The 27,792-nt window shown below is 38.9% G+C and overlaps 1 long non-coding RNA gene across 1 annotated transcript; it reads left to right on the plus strand.

Moving 5' to 3' along the window:
- Window positions 1-1,957: 1,957 nt before the first annotated feature.
- LOC116749127 lies at window positions 1,958-21,954 on the plus strand. The gene is made up of 3 exons (XR_004348518.1): window positions 1,958-2,061; window positions 19,155-20,234; window positions 21,348-21,954. It is a non-coding gene; the product is annotated as an uncharacterized LOC116749127 (long non-coding RNA).
- The last annotated feature ends 5,838 nt before the right edge of the window (window positions 21,955-27,792 follow it).

Raw genomic sequence — 27,792 nt, forward strand, 5'->3', positions numbered from 1 at the left:
ATGAATAATCTGCCAGAAAGTTGACAAAACTATTTTTATTAGTAGAGTGATTACAAAATGTTTGAAATTGAATAACTATAATTTTTTTAACCCCACATTTGTTTATTTATTTTTTTATTTTTGACTGTGTTAGGTCTTTGTTTCTGTGCGAGGGCTTTCTCTAGTTGTGGCAAGCGGGGGCTGCTCTTCATCGCGGTGCGCGGGCGTCTCACTGTCGTGGCCTCTCTCTCGTGTTGCAGAGCACAGGCTCCAGACGCGCAGGCTCAGTAGTTGTGGCTCACGGACTTAGTTGCTCCGCAGCATGGGGGATCTTCCCAGACCAGGGCTCGAACCCGTGTCCCCTGCCTTAGCAGGCAGATTCTCAACCACTGCGCCACCAGGGAAGTTCTTGAATAACTGTTATTTTAAGCAAGCTTGTCCTCTCCAGGTTTCACTACCCTCATGATATGCTATTGTCTTAAAATCAGCAGCCTACTTACACTTAACATTTTCTGTCTGGTTCTTAAGACATTTGTGTTTGCAACCATTGCCTTGCAATCTGGGGTGACAGAGCTCTTGGATTAGATGGATTAGACTGAGTCCTCTCCTCAAGAAGGTAGAAACTTATCTCTGTACTCCTTTTTGCAATTACCTATCAGCACAGTGACTTATATACTAGGTGCTTAATAAATATTTGTGGATTCAAATTTAAATTCAATGTAGCGAAACTTTATCAGATATTTATGATGTTCCAGGCACTGTTAGGGAACAGGGATACGATGGAGATCAAAAGAAATGTGGTTCTTATTCTCTTGGAGACTACACTACAGGTAGACAATGATGATGTTAAGAGCCAGTGATCTTAAAAATAATGTCTTCTATTTTTATAGTTTTTTTTGTTTCCAAAGACTGTTCACATATATACTAACTCATTTAGTGCCATGACGTTTGACATACATTTTCTCCTAATGGCTATTTTTTAGTATATTCCAAATGAAGTAAGTTAGAAGAGATTATTGGTTAACCGAGATTTTAAGATTTGATTTAATGGGGTGGTAAATGAATTCATTCTTTCAGAAGACGGTATCTTTAAATACAAAAATAGCTTGTATAAAGGACATTGTCTCTCGGCAAGTTGGGAGATGTGCCAATTTTTGACAGGCCCTAAGAGTCCTTACCAACTTTCCTGCCATTTCATGAACCTAACTCTCTTGATAGCTCCAGGATTTAAGTTAAAAGAGTGCCTAAAACAAAGTCCAGAGCACATGACCCTTGTCTCTTCATGTATGCTGTATGTCTCTAGATCAGTCGTGAAGGCTTTCAACGGTCTCACTCTTTCCTTGAGTAGGTTTCCTGAATTCACCAGACTTGCTGTCACCTGGAAATCTCCTGCTTATTTGGTTGTCAACACAGGCTAGAGGAATAGAGGATAATGCCACGCACACCTCAACAACTTTCCGTCTTGCTATGTAACTGAAAGTGTTGGTCTCGCTCTTTTCATTTGTCGCGGGCCTCCCCACCCCAAGAACTGTCTGAAGGACATAAATGGAAAGAGGCAGAATTTAGGATGACTGAGAAGAGAGAGTATCTTTCTGAATTTTCTAGTAAGCACTTATTCCCGTGTCATTACCAAGTAAGGATGAAAGAGGCTCACGGAGAGCAGTGGACGAGGATCATTTAAAAACTCCAAATGCAAATCACAGTTACAAAAAGTGCTTTTGGTCAAACATTAGGAAAGAACATTACTACATTTGAACAACCCTACCTAAGCAAACCGTGTAGGAGGGAGAGAAGGAGACTCCTGGAATGGGAGGAAATTCCAGTTCAGTCTGGTTTACAGAAACTTCAACCACAAGCTCTTTTCAAAAGAATATCTGGATTCAAGCATGACATCATCTAAAGAAATGCTCATTGGTGTTCAGACCCTGACTGGCTGGGATCTGGTTCTCTTTATTTAACCCTTTCTCAGCTATTACCCGTTTAACTTTGGGAATACACTTTTCATGTTGTTTGCAGCAGCAGTAAGCACTGGAGCAGGAAGCACTGGAACGCAGTTGCTTTCTATAAACTCCTCACCTCAGTGTAAATTTTTATGCTTAGAGTGTCAAAAGTTATTTCAAATGCTTTGTTGCTATGTAGTTGCAAAAGCAGCATTACTGAGAGAAATGCTTCAATTAAAGCCTTTGAGAAATAGAGAACATCAAGTCAGTGTGTGGTTATCTTCTCCACCTTAGTCTCCTTTCTCTTATTTTTATCCCAATTTTATTGAAATATCATTGACACATAACATATTGTATATGTTTAAGGTGTACAACATGAAGATTTGATACAAATATATATTACAAAATGATTACCACAATATAGTTAGTTCGCACATCCACCACCCCACATAGTTACGTGTGTGTGTGTGTGTGTGTATGTGTATGTGTGTGTGTGGTAAGAACATTTAAGATCTACTCTCTCGGCAACTTTCAAGTATACAATATAGTATTGTTAACTGTAGTCCCATGTTGTACGTTAGATCCCCAGAACTTATTCATCTTATAACTGGAAGTTTGTACCCTTTGACCAGTGTCCCCCCATTTCCTCTACCCCCACCAGCACCTGGCAACCACCATTCTACTCCCTTTATCTATGAGTTTGACTTTTTTAGATTCCTCAGATAAGTGAGATCATACAGTATTTGTCTTTCTCTGTCTGCCTTATTTTGTTTAGCATAATACCCTCAAGGTCCACCCATGTTGTTGCAAATGGCAGGATTTCCTTTTCTTTCAGAGCTGAATAATATTCCCTTGTATACATATATCGCATTTTCTTTATCCATTCATCCTTTCATGGACACTTAGGTTGTTTCTATACCTTGACTATTGTGAGTAATACTGCAATGAACATGGGAGTGCAGATATCTCTTCAAGACAATGATTTCATTTCTTTCAGATATATACCCAGAAATGAGACTGCTGGATCATATGGTAGTTCTGTTTGTAATCTTTTGAGGAATTCTTTCATACTGTTTTTCATAGTGCCTATACCAATTTACACTCCCACCAACAGTGTATAAGGGTTCCCTTTTCTCCACATCCTTGCCAACACCTGTTGTCTCTTGTATTTTTGATAGCAGCCATTCTAACAGTGTGAGATGATATCTTCTTGTGATTTTGATTGGCATTTCCCTGATTATTAGTGATGTTGTGCATATTTTCATGTATCTGTTGGTCATTTGTATGTCTTATTTTTGGAAAAAAAATGTCTATTCAAGTCCTGCCCCTATTTTTAAATCAGATTATCTGGGTTTTAAAAATTTGTCTGTTTTGTTTTGCTATTGGGTTGTGTGAGTTCCTTATGTATTTTGGATGTTAACCCCTTGTCAGATATATGGTTTGCAAATATTTTCTCCTATTCCATAGGTTGCCTTTTCATTTTGTTGATGTTTCTTTTACTGTGTAGAAACGTTTTCATTTGATGTAGTCCCACTTATTTATTTTTGCTTTTGTTGCTTCTGCTTTTGGTGTCATATCCAAGAAATCATTCCTAAGACCACTGTAAAGATTTTTCCCTACGTTTTCTTTTAGGTTTTTTATGAATTCAGGTCTTTCTTACATTTAAATCATTAATCTATTTCACGTTAATTTTTGAGTGGTGTTAAGACAGGAGTCCAACTATATTCTTTTGAATGTGAATATCCAGTGTTCCCAGAACAATTTATTGAAGAGATTATCCTTTCCCTATTGAGTATCCTTGGATCCCTTGCCAAATATTACTTGAGCATATATGTGTGGGTTTATTTCTGGGCTCTCAATTCTGTTCCATTGATCTAGGTGTCTGTTTTATGCTGGAACATACTTTTTTGATTACTATAGTTTTGTAATATAGTTTGAAGTCAGGGACTGTGATGCCTCCAGCTTTGTTCTTCTTTCTCAAGATTGCTTTGGCTATTTGGGGTCTTTTGTGGTTTCATACAAATTTTAGGAACATTTGTTCTATTTCTGTGAAAAATGCCTTTGGAATTTTTATAGAAATTGCACTGTTCTATACATAGCTTTGGGTAATAAGGTCAGTTCCCTTTCTCTTATAATCACACTCTTACCTTTTGGGTTAACATTTATGTCAGATTATTGCTTTACCTTGTCGTTATGGATGGATATTAAAATTACAGGCTTATAACTAAGCAGCTATTTGCAAAAACTGAAGTAACGTATCATGACCACCAAAGAGATGTAAGCATTTTGGCTGAATGGTGATAATTTTATTTGGATATTCCCCACTTTATCTAGGAAAAGGCACTGATACAGTTAATGATTTCGAAAGTATACCATTCTGGAATTAGCCTTTATTCTTCCTGTCTTCTCACTGGATGCTTGAATGGAATCAGATAGACACAGGCAGTAATTGTGGGTCAGAGTGATAAAATGACTCATAATATTGAGCTTAATAGTTGTGAAACCTAGGGATATTATCTTGATTTCATATCATTTTCACTGCCTTCTACTGGTAATATAGGAAATATGTGATTTCCAGTTAATAAATTCAAACCCTCCCTATTTCAATCATCTTTTAGTTTTCATAACATCTCTGGAGATAAAAGAGACAACTATCAGAGGCAAGAAACACAGGTCTAGAGGCATGAAGAGCTGTATACAATAAAGGAACATAGGGATGAGAATATGGGCACTCTGATCCCACACCCACTGGCAAGACGATTGATGGATGAAACATAACTGTCAGCCAGTAGACTAAGGAGGAAGGAGCTACTTTTTGAGCTTTTCAAACATGATGAGCTTATTCTCCCTTCTGGTTCTATTGCTACCAAAACAATCATAAGAATTGACCCCACCAGTCAGGATTTGGTCCCTAAAGATATGAAGAGAAGGGTGGGAAGGCAAGACCCCCCTGTGGTTAACTGTCAGAGGAGATAGGAAGTTCAGACAAAGAGTGAGTATGAATAGCTGGGGAGCATTAGCTGTCTCTTTACCCTCTTCTACACTGGGACCTGCATTTCAACTAATACAGAATTGGTGGTTGACTCAGAATGACATAGTGTTTAACATTGTCAGAGTAGTTGTGTTTGAAAGTGTAACAGTTGTATATTCTTTACCTGGTTCAACAATATTCCCTTGTCCCCTGTGAAAGCTGTTTTCTAGAATAAAGACTCCCTCTAGCCCAAAGCTCAAAATTATTAGTCATATTGAGTAGTAAAAACAAATCAACAAACTGCTATGCATTTGATTCAGTTTATAAATCCACTGTCTTTCAAATATCCATGTGTAAAGCAGGCTCTTCAGGAAACAGACACTGAGAGCATGTACTGGGGAGTACCCTGCCTTTTGGAGAAGGGAAGGCAATAGGATTGGGGAGAGGGCGGAGTCAATGTGTGATGGTCCCAAGAAAAGCCTCAGGTTACTGTGACACTTGTCACAGAGCCCTTTGGGGATCTCTGAAGCTGGGCTTGCCTTGCAGAGTTGTCCTGAATTGGCACTAGAAGACTGGGTCTTTATACCCTTGCAGTGACCAGTCATGGGATGTGGGTGACCCTGTGACCCCCAGTGAGGTGGCTTTCTAGGGCAAGTCCTAGAGAAGGACTCAGCTGAGAGCTGTAAGTGGTCAGTACAGCAGGTAGCTGAGGGAATGTGTATCTCAGTCCTGGAGGATGGATTTGGGCAGTGTATTACAGCATCCACTAAAATACAAATTAGACTTTTAAAGTTATTTAATTCTTTCAAAAGTTGCCAGAGTGTACCAGAGTTATAAAGACTTCAGGGAGCTCCTTCAATGGCCCAGAGATGGCAGATCTCTTAGAAATTATAAGGCAAGTCTCTTTTTGGAACCTTTTTACTCATCAAACAAATAGATTTTCCGTTTACTATATGGTAGCAAAAACACAGGGGCTGTTCTGGTTTTTGATATGTAGGGTGTTTGGGGGAACTGGGGCAGGAGTGTAGCTGCCTCCACGCAATCTGCTTGGAAGAATAAAAAGTGGTTGGCTTAACCTTCACCACCCCAGCTTGAGTCCACATTCTTAGAAGATGAGCTAAAGGTTGAATTCTGGATCTTTCTGGGTAAGAGGGGGAAAAATCTGCTGCCAAGTACAGGAGCGCTGGAGCCTGGAGACGGAATCCAAAAACTGGTTGTGGATGAGGAATAATGCCTTATATGGCGTGACTGTTCGGAGCCACTTCAGGGAGCTGGGGGATCATCGTGGCATTGCTTATGATAATCAAGGGCTGTCTGAGATTCAGGAGGTGAAGCAAGAAGATATGTGTGCCTAATGTTGAAGAAAAGCATTTCTATGTCTGTTAACATTTATGGTGTCCGATTGAGTGGGTTAGCAAAATAAAGACAGATGGCAACAGATTAATACGAACGTTTACTATACCTACAATACTGCGCCCACTCCAGCTGAAGCTCTCCTGCTTAACCTCCTCTACAGCTCACAGTCAAATGTCACTTAGTGACCCTGAAGAGAAGAGCAATTTATGATGGATCAGGAATCAGGATTAACCATACATTTATCATGGAATGAGGAATCAGAAACTTCATTTAATGTATAAGTGATGTTTGTCTGGGGCTGGTGGATCATTACTTTGCAATCACTCCTTGTGTTAGGAAGCAGGAATTGATTAGCCTAGGGTCATTAAGTCCATCCCCTGCCTCCAGGCTGTACAGTTTGTGTAAATGGTTCCAGCTGGATATGCCTTTATGCTATTCTTAAGGAGCTCCTGAAGAGGAAATTACGAGATGTCCCTGAGGAGCACATTGTGAGGGTCTCACAGTCTTAAGCTCCAAGAAGTTCTTTTCCATATTTAAGGAGCACTGGAGGAGGGAGTCATAATATCTGGGCTCTCCTACTAACTCTATTAACTCTATTGTGAGTTAATTTTTCCTATGTAAGAGATGAGTAAAAGTGTTTCTCCAGACAACTCCAACACCCCTCCAACACTGTCAGGAGGATCAAAGGAGACAGTGATATGGAGAACACTACTGTGTTTCTAAATTAGGTCATGATGTACCAATTCAAAGGTACAAATTGAGATCAATTAGATGCAATTAAGGACTGATCAGGTCATAGAGAAGCAGATGTGATTAGGAGTGAAAAGCCTCAGTGAGTTTAGATTGAGGATAGGTCTAAGATGAGGTTTATCATGCCTACAGTAGAACATCAGGTGCATTTGACTTGGTCACGTTCAAGTCTATTGCTTTCATCACAATGTGATACCAAAGGTTATGTTATCTGGTATGGGGGTTTCGGTTATCATTGTTGGGTTTAAGTACCATTTGGAATGATTTTTGTTTCTTGCTTTAAGATGCTCAGGGACCTGGAGTGCACTGTCCTGTGTTTGTCTGAATCCGATTACTTGTAGGACAGTGTGGGTTTGGTGTTTTGAACCAGAAACCTACCCACTCATTGCACATGTGTTCCCATATCCCATAATGAAAAATTCACTGTAGATTCAAGCCTCTGATAAATGGTGGTAAATTTTTTCCAACGTTGGAATTTTTCTAATGTCTGATAAATGTCTGTCATAATTCATCAAAGCTTTTAGAGCACAAGAGAACATCCATTATAAAGCAGAGATATGAATTCTCCCTGTATATGCCTCTGATATGAACTCACCTTTGCTTTGCTGGCATTCGAGTTGGGGCCGTTTTGTCGTTGTTGCCCAATGGGCTACGCAGCTGCACTGGAAGAGTTGTGACCCCCTCTCCTTCGACTCTTGGACACAATTTGTCCTGTCTCTTTCACCCTTGGAGAGCCTCACAGCTGGTCTGCATGATACCCGATATCATTTTGATGATAAATGAAGGCCTTTCTTAAAGTACAGTATCTCTATCCTGCGATGGTGAACGGAACACCTCCTCCAAGGACGATGCACTTCCTATTAGTCGCAGTTATTGCATAGCCATTTCTGCTCTTTGATTTTTGCATTTCCTAAAGTTTGGGTATATTTCTTTCTTTCCTTTTCTATTTGATTTCTGGGGCTTTACAGCAGAGTTTGTTTGAAGCTCCTGTCTTTCAGAGGCCTTTTAAAGTTTGTTTTTAAAGTAATGAATGGAAGCTTATATAAACAACAAATTGTGAAGACTGAAAATAACGTAACGATATATTATATTTGGAATAGCACCTCATGACTTACGAACTACTTCTATTACCAAGATCAACCCTTGTTCCATTTATGCTCACATTGGTGCTGCAAGGTAGATAAAGGAAAATATCAGAAAACTGGGCTTAATAAATTTAGATGTTTTGTTAATTTTCTTATTTCTACCAAGTGATGGTGCCAGTATTCAAACTCAAGTCTTCTGATTGTTTGTCCATGTCTTTCAACTTGATCACAGTGTTTAGTAGTAAATAAAACTTGCAATGATGTTTATTTGACACATTTAACAGTATGACTGTGGATGACTGGGCTGCCCAGCCTTTAGACAGCTGTGGTAAGTTACACAAATGAAAAGGGTAAGTGTGTTTCAGGCACAAGTCAACATTTGTAGAGGTGGTTGGAGAGTGAATGGAGAAGGAGAGACAAAGAGGTTGTGGCTCCCAGCAGTCCTTCCTTGCAGGTATCAGGGGATGAGCCTTCCATACAGGCTCATCTTAGGGAGGTGGCTGTCCTGTCTCAAGTCAGTTCTGGAGCCCCTGGCTTGGGAAGAAAGACAAGGTGGAGGGTGGCGTGGTGAACATCTTCCCTTTCACAGCACTTGCTTTGGGCCTGCCACTTTTCGCTTCTAGGAGTCAGAAAAAAAGTAGATGCCTCAGAGAAGCTTATTTTAGGGTTTAGTAGGTGACTTTGGTGAGAAGTTTACATCTGCAACGGTTAGTTTCATGTGTCAACTTGATTGGACCACAGGGTACCCAGATATTTGGTCAAACGTTGTGTTGCTATGTCTGTGGTGGAGGGGGTTTGGATAAGATTAACAGTCAATCATAAGACTGGGTGAAATGGATTGCCCTCTCCAATGTGGGAGGGCCTTATTCAATCAGTTGAAGGTGTGAGTAGAACAAAAAGGCTGACCATCCCCTGCATAAGAGAGAATCCCTTCTGCCAGACCACTTTCATACTGGGACATCAGCTTTTGCCCATTCAAAGTGAAGCATCAGTTTTTCCTGAGTCTCAGTTCTGCTAGCGTTCCAACTGGAACCACACCATTAGCTCTCCTATGTCCCCAGCTTGCGGACTGAGGTTCTTGGGACTTCTCAGCTGTCATAATCATGTGGGCCGATTCCTTATAATAAATCTCTTCCCCGATGTACATCTTGTTGGCTCTGTTTCTTTGGAGAATGCTGACTAATATAACATCCTTCCAATAAGATAGGTGGTACATAGAAAATGAGGAGGCAGACGCGGCAGTGGTGAGTGAGCTGTTGGAGGTTTGGGAAAGGGGAATGGGGTCCTGGCAGGGAGGACACTCAAGGAACAGGACACAAAAATGCAGAAACAGCTACACTCTCCATACAATGTATGGGTGTGATTTCTCAACTTTGCTGTGCAGGAAGTGTTGCTGGGGAAGTGGTGAATGGAAAGAGCAGGAGGGGGAAGGCAACTTGGGAGCATGAATAAGGAGGACTGGGCCGGGTTCCACGGCAAGGGTCTTGCACAGTCATAGAACAATATAAAATGCGCTGGGGTGGGGAGAATGGGAGGGAAGCAAAGAGGGTGAGAGAGCCATTCTGAGAGGGTAAGAGAAGGGCATATAGACAACATCTCGAAGACTGAACTTTGTATTTTTTCTTTTGCGATACGCGGGCCTCTCACTGTTGTGGCCTCTCCCATTGCGGAGCACAGGTTCTGGATGCGCAGGCTCAGTGGCCATGGCTCACGGGCCCAGCTGCTCTGCGGCACATGGGATCTTCCCGGACCGGGGCCCGAACCCGTGTCCCCTGCATCGGCAGGCGGACTCTCAACCACTGCGCCACCAGGGAAGCCCTGAACTTTGTCTTTATCCAGCTTTGCTTGCTCCTTTCCTAGAGATGAAAACAACTGCCATTTCATTCTGTCAAATCAAATTTACCTTATTTTAACTCAAGCCAGCAAATATTTTCTCATTCATTTACTCCACAAATACTTATTGAGTGCTTACTGTGTACCAGGCATGGTTCTAAAGTACTGGGGATATAATAGACCAAACAGATAAAATTCCCTGCCGTCGCGGGGCTGCCCATCACAGACAAATAAGCATCTACCCTTCCGTACCTTACCCTGGATCGTACTCTAGTAAAAGCCAATATTCTGAACAGACAAGACAGGCTCTGCTCTGAAGGAGCTTATAGTCCAATAGGGTGATTTAGATATGCACAAACAATGATCAGAGCATAATTTGACATGTGGGAAGAAGTCTGAGGGAATGAGAATTACTCCCTCCTAATTTTACTTGACCCACTTTGAGATCTTTCTCTTAAGCCTTATGATTACTTAGTGAAGAAAAAGTACAAACTGCATTTGGCAACCGTTATTTCTCTTCATTCTCCGAACAATCCTTCGAGTTAGGTAAAACAGCTATTATTATTTGCAAGTTTGGGGAAAATGAGTGCTCAAATGTTAATGGTCCTATTTTTATGCAGAGTTTTATATTTCCCTTTCATGTCAGACCACACATCCTGCCTTTCTTAACCTCTCCCACTGGAAGAAGTGAAGCATTGTGTGCCAGGTACTTGGTAAGACAGTGGCAGCAAGCTGGCTCTGAGGGGTTACTAATCATGGTCAGCCAGGTGGATACAAGGGAAAATATGGTGTGGTGGATGTGGGAGTGGTATTTTGTCCTGTAATTGGCCGTGCATGCCCAATTTATGTGTAATCAATGTGAGGGAGGAATGTTATATGATATTAAAATTTTCTGAGGAATATTTCCCCTCCACCTACAGACAACCTTTAACATACCTAGATGTATGGCTCTTTCCCTGTCAAACAGGCCCCATAAAAGGGAGGATGAACAGTGGGAATGGAAGGCAGCAGCCTTAAGGGGCAGGCTTCCTAGCAGTCCTCTTTTGGGAGAAAAGGAGGAAGGAGGGGAATGAGGACCAGTTCTCCCAGGATGTTCCTAGAACAGACCCAAGGAATTGCTGCTGTTCAAAAGTCAAGGAGACTGAAGGAGAAAGACTCAGATTTTACCTAACAACTTGTGTTTAGAAGAGTTTAGCATCCCTTTCACCCTCACCATCCTCCTGAGAGGTAGACGGAATAGGTACTGATAGTCTCACGTTATGGAAGAGGAACCTGAGACTGAGACCTTAAGTAATTTATGGAGACTATAGACGAGTACAAGTGGAGTGGAGATTTGAATTCAAGTATATCTGACATTTAAACCTTAGATTTCTTTTCCTATGCTACAGTGTTTCCTCTCATGAATAAAAAGTGAGGAGGAATCAGTGATTAAATTAAATATTGTAAGTAATTATTTGTGTAGTTAAATTTAATTATTTTGCAAGCCAGCATTACACTTACTCATAGTACTGTTTTTATTCTTAATTGTGGCTTGCAGAGTCTAAGGGTAATAGTTCTCAACCTCACTGGTCACCTGGAGCTTCTCAAAAACAAACATAGGATGTGTGTGTGTGTGTGTGTGTGTGTGTGTGTGTGTGTGTGTGTGTGTGTGTGTAGGGGATGGCGTGGAGGCAGTTAGCTATACCTTTTATACTGAGTCAGAATTTCTAGGAGGTAGAATGTAGTGTTTCCCAGGTTATTCTGATAGGCAGCCAGGTTTTGAAGCTACTGTTAGGTCTCATGCTTAAGCTGAGTCTGGCTCTGTCGGGGTGTGGCTGACCAAGCCTCCCCAAAAGGTGTCCAAATGGTGACCATGCTTATATATATTCATAACTTAACAAGGCCCATTCTTGACTGACATACATGGAACAACTTAGCAGAATTCTGAGATAATCCCAATGACCCATGTCCTGTATATTCCTCTCCCCTTGAGTGTGGCCTAGACCTGCGAATATGATGAGATAGTCACTCCCTTGGTTAGGTTACATGATGCTATAAAGGTAAATGGATTTTACTGATGTGATTAAGGTTCCCAATCAGTTGACTTTAAGTTAACAAAAGGAGGATTATTTGGGGTGGGCCTGACATAATTAAATAAGCCATTTAAAAGAAAGTCTAGAAATTGGGGTCAGAAAAAACAGCAGAGGTGTCCTCCTGTTAGCTGTGAAGAAGCAAGCTCCCAGTCATGGTGAGGGCCATTAGGTAGGGAAGGGTGGATGTCCTCTACAAACTGAGGGTCTCAGTCCTACTACCTCAAGGAATTGAATTCTTCTGACAGCCAGATAACTTGGAAGGGGACACAGAGGCCCAGATGCGATCTGCAGCCCTGGCTGACATCTTAATTTTAGCCTGGTGATACACTGAGCAGAATACCCAACTCATCAGTGCCTAGACGCCTGTCCTGTGGGAACCATGAGATAATAAATTTGTGTTGTTTTAAGCTTTTCAGTTTGTGGTAATTTGTTATGCAACAATAAAAAAAATGATACAAATATTAAAGTAAAATAAAGATTTTCTAGGACAATGGCTAATAAACTGCAAATATCTTGGAATTATTTAAGTACTTTTCTTTTTTCTTTTTTCTGGGTTAAAGGGAACCACATAGTGACAAAACAAGCAAACAAAGTTTCAGTGTTAGACACATTTGCAATCAAATCTTCATTTACCTTTAACCCATGTTGTTGTTGTTGTTGTTGTGTGTGTGTGTGTGTGTGTGTGTGTGTGTGTGTGTGTGTGAGTGAGAGAGAGAGAAAGAAAGAGGGAGGGAAGTATGGATAAGTTAAATTTTATTATAGTTTTTAAATTGAGATATAGTTCACAAACCACAAAATTCACCCCTTTAACCTATACAATTCAGTGTTTTTTTTATTGTATTCACAAGGCTCTGCACCTAACATCACTATCTAATTTCAGATATTTTTATCACTCCCCAAAAGAAACCCTGCACCCCTTAGCAATCACTACCCATTTCTCCTTCTCTATAACTCTTGCAATCACGAATCTATTTTCTCTCTTTGGATCTGTCTATTCTGGACATGTCATATACATGGAATCATATAATATTTGGCCTGTTGTGTCTGGTTTCTTTCATTGAGCATAATGTTTTCAAGATTCATCTGTTATATAATAAACAAAATGTGTTATATCCATACAATTGATATTATTCAGCCACAAAAGAAATAAAATACACTTTTCCTTTATGGATTTTGTTTTTCTGTTGTTAGGTACATATATTTTTATAATGATGTCATCTTGATTGATTGACATTTTAATCATTTAAAAACATTCTTTATTGTCTGTAGTAACACCTTTTATTTTAAAGTTTATTATTTCTGATATTAGTATGGCCATTCAAGCTCTCTTCTAGTTGCTATTTGTATAATAGATCTTTTTCTGTATTTTTACTTTCAAACTATTTTCTCCTTTGACTCTAAAGTTTGTCACTTGTAGACATCATATAGTTAAATCATGCTTTTTAAAATCCATCCTGCTAATCTTTGTCTTTTATTGGAGTGTTTAATCCATTTACATTTAATGTAATTACTAAGGTAGGATTGATGTCTACTATTTTCCTATTAGTTTTCTGTGTGACTTATGTCTTCTTGTCCCTTTTTTTTTCTATTAGTGACATATGTTACATAGATATTTTTTATTGTGGCATTTTAATCTTGTTGTTTCTTTTAGTATATTTTTTTGAGTTATTTCCTTAATGGTTGCTATGGTGATTACAATTAACATTATAATTGATCACAATTTAGTTTGTATGAATACAAACTTAATTTCAATATTATACAAACATTTTGTTCCTAGCTGCATTCCCTCTCCTCTCCTTTGTCATATTTTTGTCATATAAATGACATCTTTGTGCATTATTTGCTTATCAACGGAGTTATAATTATTGCTTTACACAGTTGTCTTTTACTCTTATAGGAGAAGAAAATAATTACAAACAGAAAATACAGTTAAACTGTTTTTATATTTACCTATGTATTTACCTTTACCAGTATTTTCTATTTTTTCATGTGGATTTGATTTATTTTCTAGTATCCTTTCATTTCATCATGACAGACTCCCTTCAGTATTTCTTGTAGGGAAGGTCAGCTAGTGACAAATTCTCTCAGTTTTTGTTCATCTGACAATATTTTAATTTCTTCTTCATTTTGAAGGATAGTTTTGCTAGATATAGAATTCTTGCTTGATAAATCTTTTTCTTTTTCTTTTAGCACTTTGAATATGTTATTCCACTGCCTTCTAGTCTCCATGTTTTCTGATAAAAGCTGGATATTAATCTTGATGATTTCTTGTACCTTCTCTTGCTGTTTTCAAGATCTTCTCTTTGCCTTTCCATAATTTGATTATAATGTATCTAGGTGTGGATCTCTTTGAGTTTATCCTATATATATAGTTCATTGAGCTTCTTGAAGGTGTAGATGAATATTTTATAAATCATATTTGAGGGGTTTCTGGTCATCATTTCTTCAAATATTCTTCCTGTCATTTTCAGTCTTCTCCTACTGGGACTCCTGTTATGCACATGTTGGTATCCTTTTGTTGTGCCATAAGAATCGGAGACTGTTCATTTTCCTTTATTCTTTTTCTTTTTTATTCTTTAGACTGGATAATCTTGACTGACCTATTGCCAAGTTCTCTGATTCTTTCTTCTGCCAGCTCAGGTCTGATACTGAGCCCCTCTAGTAACTTTTTATCTCTATTATTGCACTTTTTAACTCCAGAATATCTATTTGTACTTTTAAAAATAAAAATGTCTATCTACTGATATTTTCTATTTGGTGAGACATTATTCTCATACTTTTCTTTAGATGTGTTGCCCATCAGGTTTTGAATATATTTTAAATATCTGATTTAAAGTCTCTGTCTAGTAAGTCTAACATCTGGATTTCATCAGGGACAGTTTCTCCTGATTGACTTTTTTCCTATGCAGGGACCATACTTTCTTGTTTCTTTGCATGTTTCACAATTTTTTTGTTAAGAAATAGACATTTTAAATAATACAATATGGCAACTCTGGAAATCAAACCCAGAAGTTATTGTTGTTTTTTTGTTTAGGGATCCTCTTGAACTAATTATGTAATCTCTGTTTTCTTTGTCATGTTTAGCCATTAATATTTCTGCACAGTTAGCTTGGTGGCAAGATAATAATAGTAAAGTTATTTTCTTAAATGCCTGGAACCAATAAGACTCTCAGCCTTTGTTGAAGGACTTTGTCTGTGTATTGGGGTACATCTTCAACTCTCAGGTTGGTAGTTTACAACTTTGCATAACCCTTCACTTCTTGCTTCCACAGAGCCTCAAGGTTAGCCAGAAATGGGAGTGTAGGGCCTTCTCACACACTGGGGATGTGTGCAGCCCTATACACGCACATGGATTTCTAGTTTCTCAGAAATATGTCAGAGATTTTTAAAGCCTCAGTGAATATTTCCTTATGATTTTTCTTTTAAGTTTTTTGGTTAGCTTCTTGTATTCCCCAATTTTTGTCCCTTTCTCAGGCAACTGAAAGGTTATACAGTTGCTGCTGATTTATTTATTTATTTTTTGGCTGTGACGCATGGCATGTGAGATCTTAGTTCCCCAACCAGGGATCAAACCCATGCCCCCTGCAGTGGAAGTACAGAGTCCTATCCACTGGACTGCCAGGAAATTCCCAGCTGCTGATTGTTTTTGATAAACATTTTCAGGGAAAAGGCTGTTCACACTAAGTGAGCTCTGATTCAGGTCAAATAAAGACAGTCTTTCAAGTGGGATTTCCTGGGAACTGGCAGACTGGAATGACAGTTCTCTGGGAACCCTCCTGTGGCTGCTAGTCCAGTGATTTTTACTGTAACTCTGGGGCTGTTTGTTTTCAAGGTTATATCAGCACTGAGAAGAGGGGGATGGAAATAGGGCAAGTCATAACACCATAAAGCTTGATTTTCTTATGGGGATTCAGCTGTTTTTCTTGAGTAAACAATCCTCATTGCAAATGTTTGGTTAATTTCCAGAGTTTTGAAATATTTAATTTTGACCATTTTGCCAGTGTTCTTTTTGCTTTATGAAGAGACAGATTTTTGGAGGTCCTTTCTCTTCTATTCCCATTGACATCATCATCTTTATTTTAAAGAATAAATCATGTTTACTCTTTAACAAATTTCTTAAGATTCCATACTTCCTCTTTTTGTAAAGTGGACTAATAATACCTGACCTGCCTTATTTTAGATTTACGGTAAGAACTAAATGGAGTAATACAAAGAACATAAAGAGTTCAAAATAAGGACAAGTTGAAATTGAACATACAATTTTAATTGTATTATTGTTATTGTGTTATTGTTCTTTTGTTGAGATAGATATCTATATCCATATAGTGCTCTGGCAGAGATGCCTGGCTCTCCTCAACATTTGTGCTTCCTTTTCCAGGGTGTAGAGTTGTCTCTTGGAAATGATTTCCTGGCCACAGGCTATATTTTCAGCTCCCTACCCCTTATATCTAAGAGAATCATGCAATTGATTTTCACCAATGGATTTTATGCGACGTGTTGATGCTGAGTCACGGGCATTAAGAAACAGTATGCCTCTCTTCCCCCTTCTCCCAGTTTGATGCAAAAGAGCATGGTGACTTTGAGGGTCACATGTTAAATATAGTGGAACTACAGGAGGGAATGAGTCTGGCACCCTAGATTATTACTTGAAAAAGCACCCATCCTAGTTTTTTTTTTTTTTTTTTTATTTTGGTGAGTGAGAAATAAATTGTTTTGTTTGATCTATTAATGAATTTTTGGGTTCTTTTGTTACAACAGATAGAGTTACCTTAATGCAAGAGGCAGTCCCATGAAAGCACTGTTGGGTAAAATTATTTTACCTAATCTTGTATATTTGAGGATCTCAGAGTGAGGGTCTACACTGTATAGGTAGTCAATGTGGGTATACCTAGACTCTATTCTCTGGGCTGGTTTAATGAACTGGTGAAACTCCCTTTAGACAGAGGAGAGAATTAATAGCTGTCAGGTTGGCGTTGATGACTTGTCCCCCAAGGAGAAGACCCTCCCAAGAATAAATGGTTATCCTTTAACTTCCTAGATAATATGTTAGACTGAGGAAGAATGGGTTCCTTTTTTGTAGGTCCAGGAAATCTTCTCTAGGCCAAGGTCAGAATCTTAAAAGAGACTATGTCAAGGGTGGAAATTCCTGCCTAGAAGATTGATGTCAATTTTAACACGTGGAGAGTCATTCTGGGAATCAGGAATAGCAGAGAAATTTGAGCAAATGCCATAGGTGGTAGTGGAGGAGGCTTGCAGTGATTTGGGACACGTATGAGACTCCCCAGGGATTCCTTGAATCAAAATGGGCTATGGAATCTCGATATTTTGCTAGTGAGGGTTATGTAAAGGACTGTTCTTCTGTTGCTTTATTGTGACATACATTTCTGATTGAACCGTCAGGCTTCTGAAACCTGAGGAAATTGCGGCACACAAACACACATGCTATGATGAGCTGGGTTATACAACTTATAATGGAGGCAGAAAAAGACGCTATGATTTGAGTCGGTCCTTTGCTCCTTCTTTTTTATTGTCTGAAGTTTCCTTTTTCTTTTCTAATTGTATGACCACTGGGACTAGAGATCCCATGAATGGAGTTCTGAGAAATCCAGTGGAATGTTGTAATAAGAATCTGTTTCCTATTGATCTTCTCCCCTCCCAGTAAGCTCGTATTTGGATTGCTTTGGGCGTGGGGGGAATGGGGCAAGAGCAAACATCCAGTAACTTACATTTTCAGGAGCTTTGTGGTTTCTACTCAGAAACTCAGTGAACTGATCATGATGGCAAGCAGAGGTTAAATCTCCATCTCATCATCAAACTGGGAAGAATAAAGCATTTGTATTCAGTCACACAATGTGGAATGAGGGCAGCTCTTAAAATGATTGCTTAGGGTGCTTTTTCACATAGCCTCTGTTTAGCTGTATGTGACAGCCTGCTCAAAGAGAAACTTTTGACTAGATATATAATAAATGAGAAATGCCCTTGGGAAAAGGGAAACACCTGCTTTTCCCCCACTTAGTTCAATTCCTACCCATTAATTACTCAGGAATACTTAGCTGGCAGACATGAACTGTACAGCCCTGCCTCCCCTCCCGCTGCACCCCATTCTCCTAGCCTCTGCCCCAATACAAGTCCCTTTGGCATTTTAAAAATTAAGAGATATTTTTTCTTCCCCTTTGGCAAACGGTTTGCTTTTATACTGTCTCTATGGGGCCATAGGAATACCCTGCCCCTGAACATACACAAACCCAAGTTTGAAAAGCCTGATGTGGGAACGATCCATAGAAACAAGAGAATGCCTTTGCTTTTGCCCATACGTGGAGCTTGGCACTGCCGTGTGGGGAATTTGCCTGGGCTGTTCCACAGCCTCTGCCCTGTGCCCTCGGCGGGCAGGCAGCTGTGCTTTCTTTAGGATGGATGCTTCCGGAGAGTGACCGCTCAGAAACCTCAGATGCTTTCCCTTCACAACAGAAGGGCCCTGCCCCAGGGTTTTAGCTGGAGCAAAAATTTCAAAGGGAGATGTTTCCTGAACATCCCCTCCCCTCAAATCCATTCTACTCCACACCAGAGCTTTGCAAGAAACTCTTTCACTGCCACCTCCCACAAATGTTTAAAAATGTTTCTTTTTCACTTAATTTACTTTCCAATTTCTTACTCATACTTGGCTCCCGTCTTTACTTCTGTGCCAATTGAAGGTAATATTATTTAATAGTCATAGATACACCTTCCCACACGGGGGCCACATCCTTGTTACATTATAAGTCCACAGCTCCCCATTCTATTCTTTGAAATCAAGAGGAAACCTCCCAACAAAACAGGGCAAGATAATAAGCTTGGCTACTGTTGCTGCAGGAAACACTTCTGGTTGGCTCTGGGCATGGAGCCTCAGCTTTTGGGCTGGGCCTCTGCTTAAATGGAGGGGGCAGTCGAGACCCTGGCCTGCAGCAGCCAGACCCCAGCTCCCTCACCATAAGCCCTTAATTGTTTATTAATGAAGCTTTCGCCAGACACATCTACGCATTGTCTAAACCCTCTGCCCCCAGAGCACATTCCAGCCCGCCCACAAAAGTGCACTGTAGGGCCGCTCTCTGAAAAGTCTCATTCCGTCCTTGGCAGAGTTGGTTAGGATTCAAACTTTTCATTTTTTTTTTTTTTTCACTTTTATTGGCAGCACCAGCTAAATATGAGATTGTTTCTGAACCCTTATAAATGGCGGCACAGGTGTCACCACTCAAAGCTGAGCTCGCATCCCTTTGCCTTCACTGCCTGAGAACAGTGTCCCTTTCTGCTCCGCAGCTGGTCTCCAGGCCTCAGAGACAGGAAAACCCGGGTGGAAACTCCTCCCAAACACCCAGTGGATGGAGCAATCCAGCAGGAATAAGCCAACAGTTGCTGCTTGGTATTTGAACATCATTTAATGAGTGCCCAGAATTCATCTGTAAATGTACATTGTTAATTTAGGGTCTGCTATTCATTAATTAGGGCTTTAGTGGCAAGTGCCATTGAGCTATCTGCAATGTTTAAGGTTACGTCAAGCCCTAGTAAACGGCTTGCTGATAACAAGCTGCATCCATCTTCATTACTCGGCCACTGCTGTCTGACTTCGCTCAGCATCTTCGAAGGGCCATGCCTGTTGGAACTGAAGAATTAAACTTTTATCCAAACCAGATTCTGCTCTTTCACCTCTTCTGATTCCTTGAGTAGTTCCCATTTATTTTGCCTAAATGACATCTGATTACCTAACATGGAGTAGAGCAAGGTCTTAACCTAAAACAGCCTGCAGACCTCAGTTCTCAGCTGGAGAATTCCAGTGGGTTAACGCTAAGGAAATCCTTACATTTCCATTTCATCTGATACCGGGCTCAGTGTAAAAGAAATAGTTTCTGATTTTTCTTCTCATAAGGTTGCAGTTCCAACAGAATTTTTTTTAAAGCCAGAGAAATACAGGAAATTAATTTTAAACCTGGAGAATAAATGTCCTTATTGGTTCGAGTTTACTTTTGCAGTGTTTCTCTCTCTGAAAACATGTATCATTTGAGGCAATCACGGTGCCAAATGAAATAATTCCAACCATCTAAAGAGCCCTACATTCCGAGCCTCAGCTGTACAAACGCAGTCATGTTGGAGGTACACGCTCAGTCACCAGAGGGGCTCAGAAACCTACACTGCTTTCCTGTTTCTAGGCCCACAGTTGAAGCAGACAGCTAGGGCAGACAGTTAGCGAGATACTGTTCTTAAAGAAACTATATAAGTACAAGTTTGTTTATCCTTCAAACACTAGGTTAGAGGACTTGCATAAAAACTAACTTCCATTGACAGATAGTCTCCATAAGTCGTTGATTCTGAGAAGGGAGAGAGCTACCTGGCATGGCTGTTAAACACATTAGGGAGCTTGCAGGGAGAGCTTACTGCTCCCCTGAACCATGGTTCAATTTTAAGCATCACTGGCTGGGATGGGCTATTTTAACTACGTCGAGAAGTGAGCTTGAGAGCCTCATACTCAGTGTGTGCAAGGGAGAGGAGAGGAAGAGAATGATATAGCCCAAGGGAGGGTATCTGAAAACCTTTGCACCACTGAGCTGGCACACTTATCGCAGGGTGACAGTCTATACCGCAGGCCTGCAGTGCATTGCTGTTTGAGGTGCATGCTGCCAACTGGCTTAGAAAATGCAGATCCCCTTCTCAGATAGAGAGAGCGAGAGACAGAGTGTCAGCTGACTGACATTCCCAATAATCGATGTTCCTCGCCTCTGGATGTGGGAGCGTGGATCCCAGCCGGGTCTGCCAGGTTGGAGGTGGCTCTTCCCAGGGAAGGCCATTGTCTCCCAGCTCTCACCACCAGCCCATCCGGGGCTAGCCTTCCACTGGAGGGTCCCTACCCCTTTTCACAGGCTGGCAAGAATGCCATCCTGTTTTCTTCTCCTTTGAGTTTGGTAATTAAATTCCACATCACAAAGGTTAAAAAAGTGAGTTGTGTTTGTGGATCATCTTCTGGTCCTGTATCTTACCAAACACAAAATAGAAAATGCCCCAGAGACTATGGTAAGGAAAACAAACAAACAAACAAAAAACCCAAGGAAACAAAAGGCTTGGTTTATAACATTTAGTCATGAAGTTATCTACATTATATGCTATTGAAAGAGATAGTCTAAAGGCAATGATTTCTTAAATTTACCACAATGATGTGCTGGACACTTAAAGTAAGAGCCCTTTGAAACTGATGTGCTTGAAGGATAAAGCACACTCTTTCTTTAGAAGAGAGAAAGCCAATATATTGTGGAAGCAGAAGGAACAATGGAGGTCAGAGCTGAAGGTCTCTGCTAGAAGCAAGCTATATACAGGTATTTTAATTTTTTTTATTCAGACAGAAACTCTGCTCTAGGACCCGGAGCACTGCATGCAGACTGCTGGTAGGAAAAGTGCTCAATTGTTCAATTTTTATTATTCAATATTGTATTAAAATTTTTTTAGGCTCTTTGGGTCAAGGCGACTTTTAAAAGGTTAAAAGCTATTCAAAAACGTTACCATATCCATAAAAGCAAATGAGATTAAGCCTAAAGACTGATGGAGGAAAAACAATAATTTAGATAAACTGCTACCAGCTCAAAAATGTTTTGACTTTTACCAGAGAAAGGGAATTCAGAGATTCTTAGATTGGTTGTCATGTCAAAGAAAGATTCATTAAATTTGAAGCAATTATTTTTGTGCTTTTTATTGTTTGGTGTTTTAGACCAGCTTGCACCTTTCTTTGGTTATATTCTTTATAATGGTTTGGGAAATGTAATTGCATGGCTCCAACTTCCATCTGTCAACTATTGACCTTGCTGGTTGGGCATCTGTAACATCAGACAGTGTTGTCATGGAAAGAATTATGATGTTTCAATCGAATGTATTGCAAAGTTAACAAATCCATAACATGATCTGGATCACATGGAGGAGTTTAGAAAATGTGTTTCAGAGACCTCAGGGAAAAGTGAATAGGAGCTGCCCATTAATGTTTATCTCCACTGCTTGCCATTAATTGTGAAATTTATCGTATTACAGCAGAAGAGCTCAATTTTACGTTTGGTAGCATATATAAGTCCACACCACTCTCTCACTTCATCCCAGCTTACCCTTCCCCCTCCTCATGTCCTCAAGTCCATTCTCTACATCTGCGTCTTTATTCCTGTCCTGCCCCTAGGTTCTTCAGAACCATTTTTTTTGTTTTGATTCCATATATATGTGTTAGCATATGGTATTTGTTTTTCTCTTTCTGACTTACTTCACTCTGTATGACAGACTCTACATCCATCCACCTCACTACGAATAACTCAATTTTGTTTCTTTTTATGGCTGAGCAATATTCCACTGTATATATGTGCCACATCTTCTTTATCCATTCATCTGTTGATGGACACTTAGGTTGCTTCCATGTCTTGGCTATTGTAAATAGAGCTGCAATGAACATTGTGGTACATGACTCTTTTTGAATTATGGTTTTCTCAGGGTATATGCCCAGTAGTGGGATTGCTGGGTCATATGGTAGCTCTATTTTTAGTTTTTTAAGGAACCTCCGTACTGTTCTCCATAGTGGCCGTATCAATTTACATTCTCACCAAGAGTGCAAGAGGATTCCATTTTCACCACACCCTCTCCAGCATTTATTGTTTGTAGATTTTTTGATGATGGCCATTCTGACTGGTATGAACAAGGTGATACCTCATTGTAGTTTTGATTTGCATTTCTCTAATGATTAATGATGTTGAGCATCCTTTCATGTGTTTATTGGCCACCTGTATATCTTCTTTAGAGAAATGTCTATTTAGGGCTTCTGCCCATTTTTGGATTGGGTTGTTTGTTTTTTTGATGTTGAACTGCATGAGCTGCTTATATATTTTGGAGATTAATCCTTTGTCAGTTGCTTCACTTGCAAATATTTTCTCCCATTTTAAGGGTTGTCTTTTCATCTTGTTTACAGTTTCCTTTGCTGTGCAAAAGCTTTTAAGTTTCATTAGGTCCCATTTGTTTATTTTTGTTTTTATTTCCATTCCTCTAGGAGGTGGGCCAAAAAGGATCTTGCTGTGATTTATGTCATAGAGTGTTTTGCCTATGTTTTCCTCTAAGCATTTGATAGTGTCTGGCCTTAAAATAGATAGCTAGTGGGAAGCAGCTGCATAACCCAGGGAGATCAGCTCAGTGTTTTGTGACCACTTAGAGGGGTGGGATAGGGAGGGTGGGAAGGAGATGCAAGAGGGAGGAGATATGGGAATATATGTATATGGATAGCTGATTCACTTTGTTATAAAGCAGAAACTAACACACCATTGTAAAGCAATTATACTCCAATAAACATGTTTAAAAAAAAAAAAAAGAGGGGCTCAGTTTGAACTTGGAGTACTCCAAATCCAAATGTAGGGTTCAGCCACTGAGACAAAAAACATTATATGTTTACAATATGAAGTTGTACATTCATATCATTGATTGACTTGGTGGCAACTTTGAAATGTTAGCCACCATTGGGTTGCTTTAATTTTTGCTCAAAGTGCTTAACGATAGGCTTTAGTTTGGTTTTTGCTGCTGATCTCAGAAAACTAAACCTTCCAGAGGGTAGATCAGTCAAAGAAGTAGACCAAAGAGGTAATTAGAGCAATCAGGGTCAGCTTATATTTACTTGAAAGTGTAAGCATATAGAACAGCAAATTTCTTGACATTAAAGTGGGAAGTGAGTTGATACAAAATTATTTAATCTGCTATGGAAACTGGATCTGGCCTGACAAAATTAAAATGAATAGAAATAATATTCTGGACACAAATTTTATTTTCATCATCCTGTGTCTGAATAAGTAAGCGTTCCAAGTAAGAGGAACTAAAATTTCCATTTCACGAGAAATATTCCCTAACAAAGAGCTTTTGTGCTACATATCTTTTACTTTTATAAACTCTAAAAGGAGAATGGTTGTTGTGAACGTTAAAATAATTGGTTTCTTGGATCACAAAATGGCAAAGCAAAGCAAATCTGATGCATTGAGAAGAGCTAAAAAAACCTGATTCGGGTTGGCCCTGCCTGAAGAAAAATCTATTATATGAAAACAAAAATTTACAAATGAATAAATTAGGGGGTGATTATTCATACCGTAAAAGAGTCTTTAAAGGATTCCCCTAGGATTCTTTTAAAGGCTGAGCTCCACTAGTTCATGTAAGTGTTTGTGTGCAGATCATTAACTATTTGACAGGCCGACCGGAAAGGCAGGTGGAGAGAGCTGAGCGGAAGGGAGAGAATGTTCAAGAGACGGAGGAATCACTGACACTTGAGGTTCACCAAGTCTCAAGACAAACGTTGATGAAACAATAATGAAAGTCTAAGTGAAAATATGACATGTATTTACAAGATATGCTGTATACACTAGAGCTCTTGAAGGCAGACCTTTTGAGTTCATCTCCATCACTCATTTAGCTGTGCGACTTTGGAGAAGTTCCACGACCTCTCTGAATACCAACCTTCTAGGGCTGTGTGAGTCTTACATGAGTTAAAATATATAAAGCACTTAGTGTTCTGGCACAGAATAGATGCTGTGTACATGTTTCTAAGATGATTCTGCAACAAACTATTATAAAGTATCAGATATTCCCCAAAGCAGGGATAGTTAGTATGATCACAATGCTGGAAATTATTTAACAAAAACAAAATACTCTGTACCCCCCCCCCAAAAGGAAAAAAACAAAGACATTTTGAGAAATGAGTACTTTCTTTTAGGGTTTCCCAAAGGAGGTCAATCTAAAATTTAATCTTCTTTGAAATTATTGTCCTATCTTCAGTTTTCTAGGGGTTTGGCAAAATTTCCAAAACTGGGAAGCACATGGAGGCAATCAGCAACCTAGTGTCTATTGATTTTTCTGTTAAAAGGCTTTTATTCACCTATTATTACATTTGTCATTTTAAGAACAATAGTACATAGTTGAAATATAACTTCTTATTTGTGGAAAAGAAAACTTCTTGTTTGGTTGTCTTTGCTTGGTTTGCACAGAAATGAACTCTTCTCATGTATTCTATCCAGTACATCTGTGCATATAGAGGTTTGGGCTTGAAATGCACATGGATTGATACTTTCTAAAGGAACAACCAGTAACAAAGTGTCCCAATTTGCTCTCCCAGTCTGATCAAATGGCTGAGTTTAACAGGTTGCAAAACCAGAAGCACTAAAAATGGGTATGACCGCTGGTGTGTGTGGGGTTGTAGATAATATGGCAGTGGGAATCTCAGAGTCAGGTGAATGTACAGAAAGGTGCAGGTTCATTGTAGTCGACGTGGTCCACTCTGGGGTCTCTGCAGTTACAATTGTCCTTACCATGTCAATTCCGACATGGCACATGAGAAAGCCCCAACTTGTTTTTATTAAATTATAAAATGGTCTCCTAATTATTTAATGTATTCTCCTTTTGTGCCCTCCAAAACTCCTCTTTCACTCGGGGCAGGCCTCCATGTCTGGCCAGCCCTCTGGTCATATCAGAAGACCCTCTACTCTGTCACACTCTATCCCATGTTCCAGCTGGATACAGGATGAATAAAAATATGCTTTCTGATCCTCACACTTAGTTTATGTGAGTGAGTGCTGATGGAAATGGGTAAGTAAATAGTTTTTAAGTGCAGTACATCAAATTACTTCCTTTACAACCTGAAGTTCTTGACAGTTCTGGAAACACTATGCTTTTTTCAAATGTGAAAGTGGGTTGATCTTTACCTAGCTTCACAGCAGATTGCTAAATTGTCAGCTTTCATTTTTTTTTTTTTTAATTTTATGTGATTTGATTCATCTTGGGGAGAAATTTCTACAGTTCAGTAAATTTAAAACCATGGACATCTGTAAATGCTTTTATTTCTGACTTGAATTATATAGAATAAGGGACAGAACTGTGATGAAGTGGGAAGTAGTTTAGTTGCCTTTAGTTAAACATTTGTCTCTCACTGGTTATTTCCTGTGTGTCCAATAGCCTTTATATTTTAATACCAAGAAATCAAAAATTTTTAAACTTTGCTTGTTATACAACTTCATCCAAAGCAACCTCATCTCCCAGACTTAAATTCCCCTGTTATATTTTTTCATTTTACACTTATCCTTCACAGCATGTAACACAAGGGTATTGAGCAATTTATTTGTGTAATTATTTGTTTAATGTCTATCTTTACTGATAGACAGTGAGCTCCAGCATGATAGGGGCCAGGCCTGTCTGGCTCAGTGCTGCAGACCCAATGTTGCACAAAAGTACACACATAGTAGGTGCTCAAAACATTTACTGAACCAACAGGTACTTACTAGTAAATTTTCTGTGCTTATTCTGCTTAGTTTCAATTAGATATCTATTATACATTGCATTGACATTGTTTTTTTATTTAAAATGTTTTACTCTTAAACATTATATATGTAAAATATTCAAACTTGTGTACATGTGAAATGGACAAAAAGTAAAATTTATCCTCACTGTCCTCTACTGAACTCTAACGGCTTCTAAAGAAAATGATTTTGTTTCTCTTTTTAAGCTATTCTGATATTTACCATCATATTTCTAAACAACACTTTTTATTCTTGGTCTTCTTAAGACTTCAGAGAGTATCTATTGCTTTCCAGATGGAAGATGAGAAATTTTATACACTCATACTTTTACTTTTTCCCTTCTCCTTTATTTCCCTCTAAGTTGTTGTTGTTGTTTTGATATAGTTCTTCCATTGGTTATCTTTATTACTTAATATACTTAAATTATGTTTTTCAGTCACCAGCTTTAGACTGACTCTACCTTCCACGTATTAGGTGAGATGAAGAAATAAGTGCACCTACACTTCCTTCTTTTCTTCCTTCCGGCCGAATCATTATATTTTACATTTTTAGAGCTTAAAGCAATTTCTATGCAAACATTATTATTATAATAACTATACTTACACATCGGTAAGTATATTACATTTATTCCATTTACACATTGATTCCATTTACATGGAATCAATTTACACATTGGTTCTGTATCCAGTGTCTTTCATGAATTGTCTATAATTGGATTTAAAAATATAAATATCTGGAAAAAAATCAATATTTGAACATTATGAATATTACTTTTTCTAGAACCAAGTATGATTAAGCATATGGAGAAGGTGATGTAGTCCCATATAGTTCCAAACACCGAAGTCAAAAGGCTTAATATATATAATGTAACAAATATTAAATCTTATTTGTTAATTATTATTATAATAATAAAGAAATAAAATGCATATGTTATACCTATTATATATATATATATATATCAATAATCGCTCAAATAATGTTACATTTTAGCTTGCTTTATATTTCACCATGACTTTTCTCTTATGTCTGTTTGCCCATGCACACTGCCATTCTCAACCCACCTCCAATTAATATAAATCTTTTTTTTTTTCCCACAAAGTCCTCGGATTTCCTTCTAATTTCTACTCATTACTTTTTTTGGCCTACAGCTCATTCTGAGATTTCTTTAATTATACCTCTGGATTAAATTAAACTGTTCTTAGATTCTTTTTCTTCTTCTTTCTTAGATTATTTTTTCATATTACGGGGGTACATCCTCATAATATCTTCTTTAGAAGAGGTAGATGAGAGGTAAATTTTCTGAATTTTTTTCATGTCTAAAAATGTCTTTATTCCTCACCTAAAGTTTATTTATAATTGTAATTGGTATAGACTTCTAGATTTTAAATTTCTTTATAGTCTTTTAATACCCTATATTGTTGAAAAGACATTGATGCCAATTAGGTGGTTATTTCTTTTTGAGTAATCACTTTTTCCCCTCTCTTTGAAAATTTTTAG

This window comes from Phocoena sinus, chromosome 1 (genome assembly GCF_008692025.1).
Source record: "Phocoena sinus isolate mPhoSin1 chromosome 1, mPhoSin1.pri, whole genome shotgun sequence".
In the NCBI taxonomy this organism is placed as follows: domain Eukaryota; kingdom Metazoa; phylum Chordata; class Mammalia; order Artiodactyla; family Phocoenidae; genus Phocoena; species Phocoena sinus.